Here is a 6,000-nt window from a genome sequence, read left to right as displayed (position 1 = left end):
ACTGGCAACCTCAGCAAAAATGCTATCCAGTGCAGGAAGAGGATGAATGATCTCATCCGCTCTGCCAGGGTAAGTCATCCTTCAACACCCTCCAATATCAAACTTTCATCATGGCACCATGCAATCAAACAACTACTCTCTTCTGGGGTCTCACACATCCATTTTAACACTCATTCTCTCACTGAGACTTTCACATCACCACCACCCCATCTATCACGTTGCTCACACTCGATCCTCTGGTTTGTCTGGGGAGGCCTCACCACACACAGGGGAGATGCATCTCACCCAACCTCTGCTCCATCCCTTCTCATCACATGCCTTTCTTTCTTCTTCATACAGGTCAAGCTGGCAAACAACAGGCACGAGAGAGCGCAGACCGGGGGAGGGATGTCCGACATCATTGCCCTCAGTGAGTTTGAGGAGGCTGCAGCCGAGCTGGCTGGGGAGGACAGGGATCGCTCCTGTGGGGAAGGGAAGATCGGCCTCTCCCAGCAACCCAGTATGGATCACAGCTCCATCACCTCATCAAATCCTGACAATCACAGTGAGTCACATGGAGTCTTATCTAGCTCATGCTCATTAACTGAAACTCTATTTTCTTGGCACCAGCAGATCGAAGCCCACAAGTCGAGCACCAGTGAAAGCCCCCAGGCCAAGTCTGAAGAGGAAGCTCTGGAAGAACTGCCAGCTGAGAGACATACACGTCGGTGGGGCACAGCTGTAGATTAAGTTCGGGCTCACTTTCTGGGGAACACCTCACTGACACGTCCCTGCAACAGTCGGAGGCAGGGACATACCAGGTCTCTGGCACTTGGAGGGCTGCTGGAGACCAATCATCCACTCAGTCCAAATCAGATGGTGAGCCTTTGGAAGTGGCTGCCAACTCAATGCTGGAGATACAACAACAGGCAGTGGAACATCAGGCAGAGATCACTCAGCAGACTAGAGCGAACGATGGAGGAGTCTGTTCGTGTTCTGTCTGATGTCGTGGCTCTGACATGTGCCTTGAGAAGGCTGGCGATCACCATGGAGACCTTGGTCCAGCAGGTCTTGCTGGATTTGTGCTCGGCCCTGCACTCCATGGCCACACACCCTGGTGGGCACCCTCAAGATGTAGGTGACAAAGGGAAGAGGCACCTTGACCTCCCTCCAGGTGCACCATCTCCTGCAGGGGTCAGGGCGGGGCCCTCGGGCACCCACAGGGAGAATAGGTGTCAGCCAGATCCTCCGGGATCTGGCTGTCTCCTCTCAGGATACTCCAAGGGTGTGCAGATGCGCACAGCCCCCTCTGCCTGTGACCCCATCCACTCCAGCTTCTCAGGCCACTGAAGGTGCTTCTACCCCTGAGCAGGCAGCCCTTATCAGGCCAGGGCCCTCCAGGCCTCGGGCCACCAGAGGACGTCAGCCAAGACTACAGATATCAGGACGTAGCAGTCAGCAGGCTGCCTCTACCCCTGCTGCTGATGTTGGGGCTGCACCCAGGTGTAATGGTAGAGTTAGGAAAGTTAAGAAATATTGATGTCAATTTTGGGTCACAGGTGTGCTATATCTGTAAACAAATTGCAGAACAAAAACAAATTAGTGAATATATTCGATGGTTATGTGAATGTTTTTGGCAACTGAAGGTGTTGTGATTTTGTACTTTGGAATCCTCTTATTTTGAGGTTTAGCCTTTCTGCCACTCATGATAGTGTCCAACTGTGAGATTCACATTCCTTTGATGTCAACCTCAGTTGAACTAGTCGCCACATTTTGTATGATGTCAGGGAGATGTGTTTACATCTTTATTGGAAGTGTGTGATATAAACGTTTCTAACCCTCCTTCCTCAAGGAACACCACTGAGTGAGGGCAGCTCACCAGCATTGATATTCTAATGGCATCTGTGTCTCCTCAGTGGTAGTGGCAGGAGAAAAGACACACACGGGAGGAGGAGATCCCACATCTCAGTCGCAGCACCGTTTGCATCATTAGATGGCAGTGAAGCTGATGAATCTCGCAGCCTGGCTATGTTCGGTCAGAGCAAACCTGACATAATGAGGGGCCTTCCTGTAAAGGGCATCTGTGACCTCCTTTATGCATCAATGTGTTGCAGACTGAGAGATGCCACACAGGTTGCCTGTTGATCCTTGGAAAGAACCAGAGGCCAAGAAATTGAGAGCTGCGGTCACCTTCAAAACCACTGGCAGGGGATACCCTCCAACTCCACTTGGCATCAAGTCTTCACGAAGAACGTGACATATGTGATGTACCAGATCTCGAGACAAGCACAGATGTGCACAGCATTGCCTCTCACTCATTTCTAATAGGAGAGTCTTCTATGAAAATCCTTAGATCTGGCGAGTTGCCCCCATTGTCTGGGTCTCTCCTCCTGATCCTCCTGCTCATGCTCTGGCTCTGCTTGACCACGTCCCTCCTGCTGGAGCTGCACGCAGATTTGCCACTCCGTCCTTCGCCTCCTCCATTGCATTCAGACCCTGACAAAGACAGTATTGAGCCCTGGATCCATATGTTCTTTTGACTTCTCTCTGAAAGGAAACATTGAAGACATTAATGATTCAAGGGGCAAGAAAGTGAATCTCAGAGGATGGCACATTTGGAGACTGTCAGGGTCCATAGTTTTTCCTGCCCTATTTACCTGGTGGCTGATCCCACCTTGTCTCTGAGACACCGGCACACACATTGAGGTGACCAAGATGGCATCACAGATATGTAACATCTTGAGCCCTGCGTGAGATTCTAAGGTTTAATTGAGATGAATGACCCAACCTAGCTCTGTGCTCCAATCTCTGATGTGGCATATTAATGACCAATCAGTTGCTCATGGTCAGTGAGTGGATGCCCTTTGGCCCATTAGGAGTATCATATCTGGTGAAGACGTGACGGGCCTTCATTGATGAAATGCCATAAATGATACAGCTGTGTTCACCCTCACTATTGCCTGCAATCCCATATTCTACATCCCTATTGAGATGCAGAGACTGTGATGTGAAGCCACTGAGTTCTGAGTAGCCCTTTATCAGTGCTAATGAAGCCATTGGCTTTCATTGCAAGGGGGTCTTTCTAAGTAGACTCCTGCAGCAACATCAATTTAGAGGGCGGCCCCTTCATGTTCGTCTTCCCCCCTCTCTGCCATTCCACAGCCTTCCCTCCCCTGTTGCCTCCCTCGGTTCATCAATCCCACCTTCGCCTCATAGCCCACCCCCAGTTGAAGTGCTAGTTACTGAAAGTGGAGGCCTGTATGAGTGCCACACACAGTGGTGGTATTCTTCGGGACAATGTAGGCAAAGAATAGGAGCAGACCAACCCTACAGCCCCAGCAGAGTGGCGTTCATCGCAACAAGACTGACGCAGCACTATGGCGGGTAGGCTATGTATGTTACATGCACCTCAAAGTTACCAGTGAACTGAGGTCCGACTTGTGCACGCCTCCCATTTTCAAATGGGTTTGAGGCCGATGTAACTTCCCGCTGGCGTGAGGCAAGATTGGAAAGCCTGAAAGATTCCAGCGAGCAGCTGTTTTAATGAGTATTCATGAGATGTTAATGAATGCAAATGGCCTTCGCGCCACTAGTTGGCGAGGTAACCGACCTACCATCGGGCGAACTGCAAGCAATTTTTATGTGGTGGATTCTCAACTTTTTGCCTGCCGCTGGATTCTCCGCTCCCTCCCACCACGAAACCTGCCAGGGCAGAATTTCACACCAGCGGGATTTTAAAGTCCCACCAAAGTCAAAGGACTGGCTGCATTTTGTGGCCCTTCTGCCTGTGGTGAGAATGACCTCTTTCTGTGCTGTAAACTGCTAAATGTTACATCAAATAATAAATCGCCCCATGGTGAATCAGAGATATATGAAAGGTCTTTAATTGGGTTTGAATTTTTCAGTTTGAATGGACAATTGTTGCTATTGAAAATAATTTAATCTTATTTGATCTTTGGTGGAGCTTACCTGTCAGGGTGTAAACAATGCAACAGGAAGCTGATGCTAAGGCAAAGGTATGGTTCACACCAACAGTTTCATCAATTTGAAACCGGCCTTTGGAAAACAAGGGAAAAGCACTGATACTAACAGGAGTCACCACTGTCAAAGGACCTGTCTGTGTGGGAGAGGAAAGGAGTCAAGAGAAGCCCTTGTTGCCTCAGTTAAAAGCTCTCCAACAGTGTCTCTTTTGATCAAACAATACTTGCCCTCCAACCACTTTGAAAGGACGCTGCATGTGGACTGAATGTAGCCTCACATTCCAGAAAAAGCTGAAAACTCGTAAAGGAGTCACGACAACCCTCGGCATGCCGGATTTAGCCGCTGTCTATTTCCAGCTGCGGTTGACCTGTGTCAATAGCCCACCAGCAGCAGTGTGTGTTCGTGAAGTGGACGACCACAGTGCAAAATGCTTCAGCTCGTGATCAGAAAATGAAGCTCTTCTGAGTTTCAGTCTCAGTGCCAGGTCCGACCTATTCAAACACGGGCTGACCAATCAGAACTGCACATGCAGCTTGACTCGCTTGTGTTGAGTTGAGGAGGCTCTTTGCCCGGCAGGATTTCCTGCTTTGTTAGTGACATGTTGGTTTCAAGGCAACTCGCCTGAGCTGCGCCCGTTCTCTGATCGTCGTTCGCCAGAAGCTGTAAACTTTCACCACGCCGACACCAGCGGGTTCCTCCAGCCGAAAAGTTGCCCACGTCCTTTCGCAGCTGAACTCAGTGCAGCAGAACTTTGCCCCCCAGCCCGACAGGCCTTCAGTAAGTACAGTTTCTATCAACAAAATTAAGGGCAGAGCTCGATCAGATGTTTAGCAAAAAATATTTGCATAACAATCGGCTCGATCTTGTTTTACTTCCGTTGTTTGTTCGGTGTCAGCTCATTCCCTTCCCATTATAGCTTAGTTCAAGAGGACAAGCAATCGTTTCGATTTATAGTTCTGTTTTTATGTAAGCTCACCGAAGAGTTACAAACGCATTTTCATTATTCTGGGCATTTGCCACAAGTACAGTGGGGAATAATTTCGAGGTTTTGTTTTGCTGTACGTGTGCAACGAATCCAACCGCAGCCCGGGCTGGTTAGAGGATACAACACTCCAGTAAATGTCGACATTCGTCAATTTATTGTTTATAACACGCTTTCCAGCTTATAAGATAAATCGTGTCGATAACTAATGCAAGGAAGAGAATTAAGTACATTTTTAAATAAAAAAAGATTCTTAAACGGGTTGACATGGATTCCTTATAAAACGTTAGATTTCAGTATTGCACAATAGGTTTAACAATCTGAGTAGTGTGCAGACAACGAAACATGTGGAAAATCCCAGTTCGGGCAATGGGGTAGGATATTGTAACATTTCCCGACAAGTTACAATTGCCTCCACTATTGAGAGGAAGCTGTTCGTTTCCTCGCTATGACCTGTATTTTCCTTTTGAGCACGCATTTCCTTTCTGCCTTTCCGGAACCTCCTGCTTCGTGTCCTTAGGCGGTGTTTTATGTGAGCCTAGATGGGAAGTGTTCTTGGCTGCTCCACTGTGGAGTGCATCACGGAAGAGTTCCATGCAGTTCTCGCTCAATATGCGCACACACATACACATTACAGCAGGGTCAATGGATAGGAATCGGTACTGGGACTGCTGACTTTTTTTTGTTCCATAGATAAGGGGTGTTGAGGTCAATTTTAGCTCTCCAGCTGTTGCTTTGGTCAGCACATACAAGAACTAGGAGCTGGAGTAGGCCATTCGAGCTCGCTCCTCCAATCAATAAAATCATGACTGATCTGAGACCTAAATACATAAACCTAACTTTGTCCCATATCCCTTAATACCTTTGACAAATAAAAATCTATCAAATCTCAGTTTTAAAATTAACAATTGATTTAGTATCAATTGCCATTTGTAGACAGAATTCCAAATTTCCACCACTGTTTGCATGAAGAATGTATCCTAATTTCACATTTGAATGGTCTAATATTTAAACTGTGCTCCCTAGCTCTAGACTTCCTAACTAGCAGAAATAGTTTC

At 47.8% G+C, this 6,000-nt stretch overlaps 1 protein-coding gene across 2 annotated transcripts in view; it reads left to right on the top strand.

Annotated features, from left to right (window-relative positions):
* Positions 1-4,316: 4,316 nt before the first annotated feature.
* The window catches only part of LOC121292268 (E3 ubiquitin-protein ligase pellino homolog 2), a 206,417-nt gene continuing 204,733 nt past the window's right edge, over positions 4,317-6,000 (top strand). Inside the window, exon 1 of one of the 2 annotated variants that reach the window (XM_041214081.1) lies at positions 4,317-4,737. The gene's annotated coding sequence lies outside the window, so the exon portion shown is untranslated. The remainder of the gene's footprint in view (positions 4,738-6,000) is intronic. The other variant, XM_041214080.1, reaches the window with a different exon arrangement.

The sequence above is a fragment of the Carcharodon carcharias genome, chromosome 20 (genome assembly GCF_017639515.1).
Source record: "Carcharodon carcharias isolate sCarCar2 chromosome 20, sCarCar2.pri, whole genome shotgun sequence".
Lineage (NCBI taxonomy): Eukaryota > Metazoa > Chordata > Chondrichthyes > Lamniformes > Lamnidae > Carcharodon > Carcharodon carcharias.
This window is presented reverse-complemented; position numbering and strand designations above follow the sequence as displayed.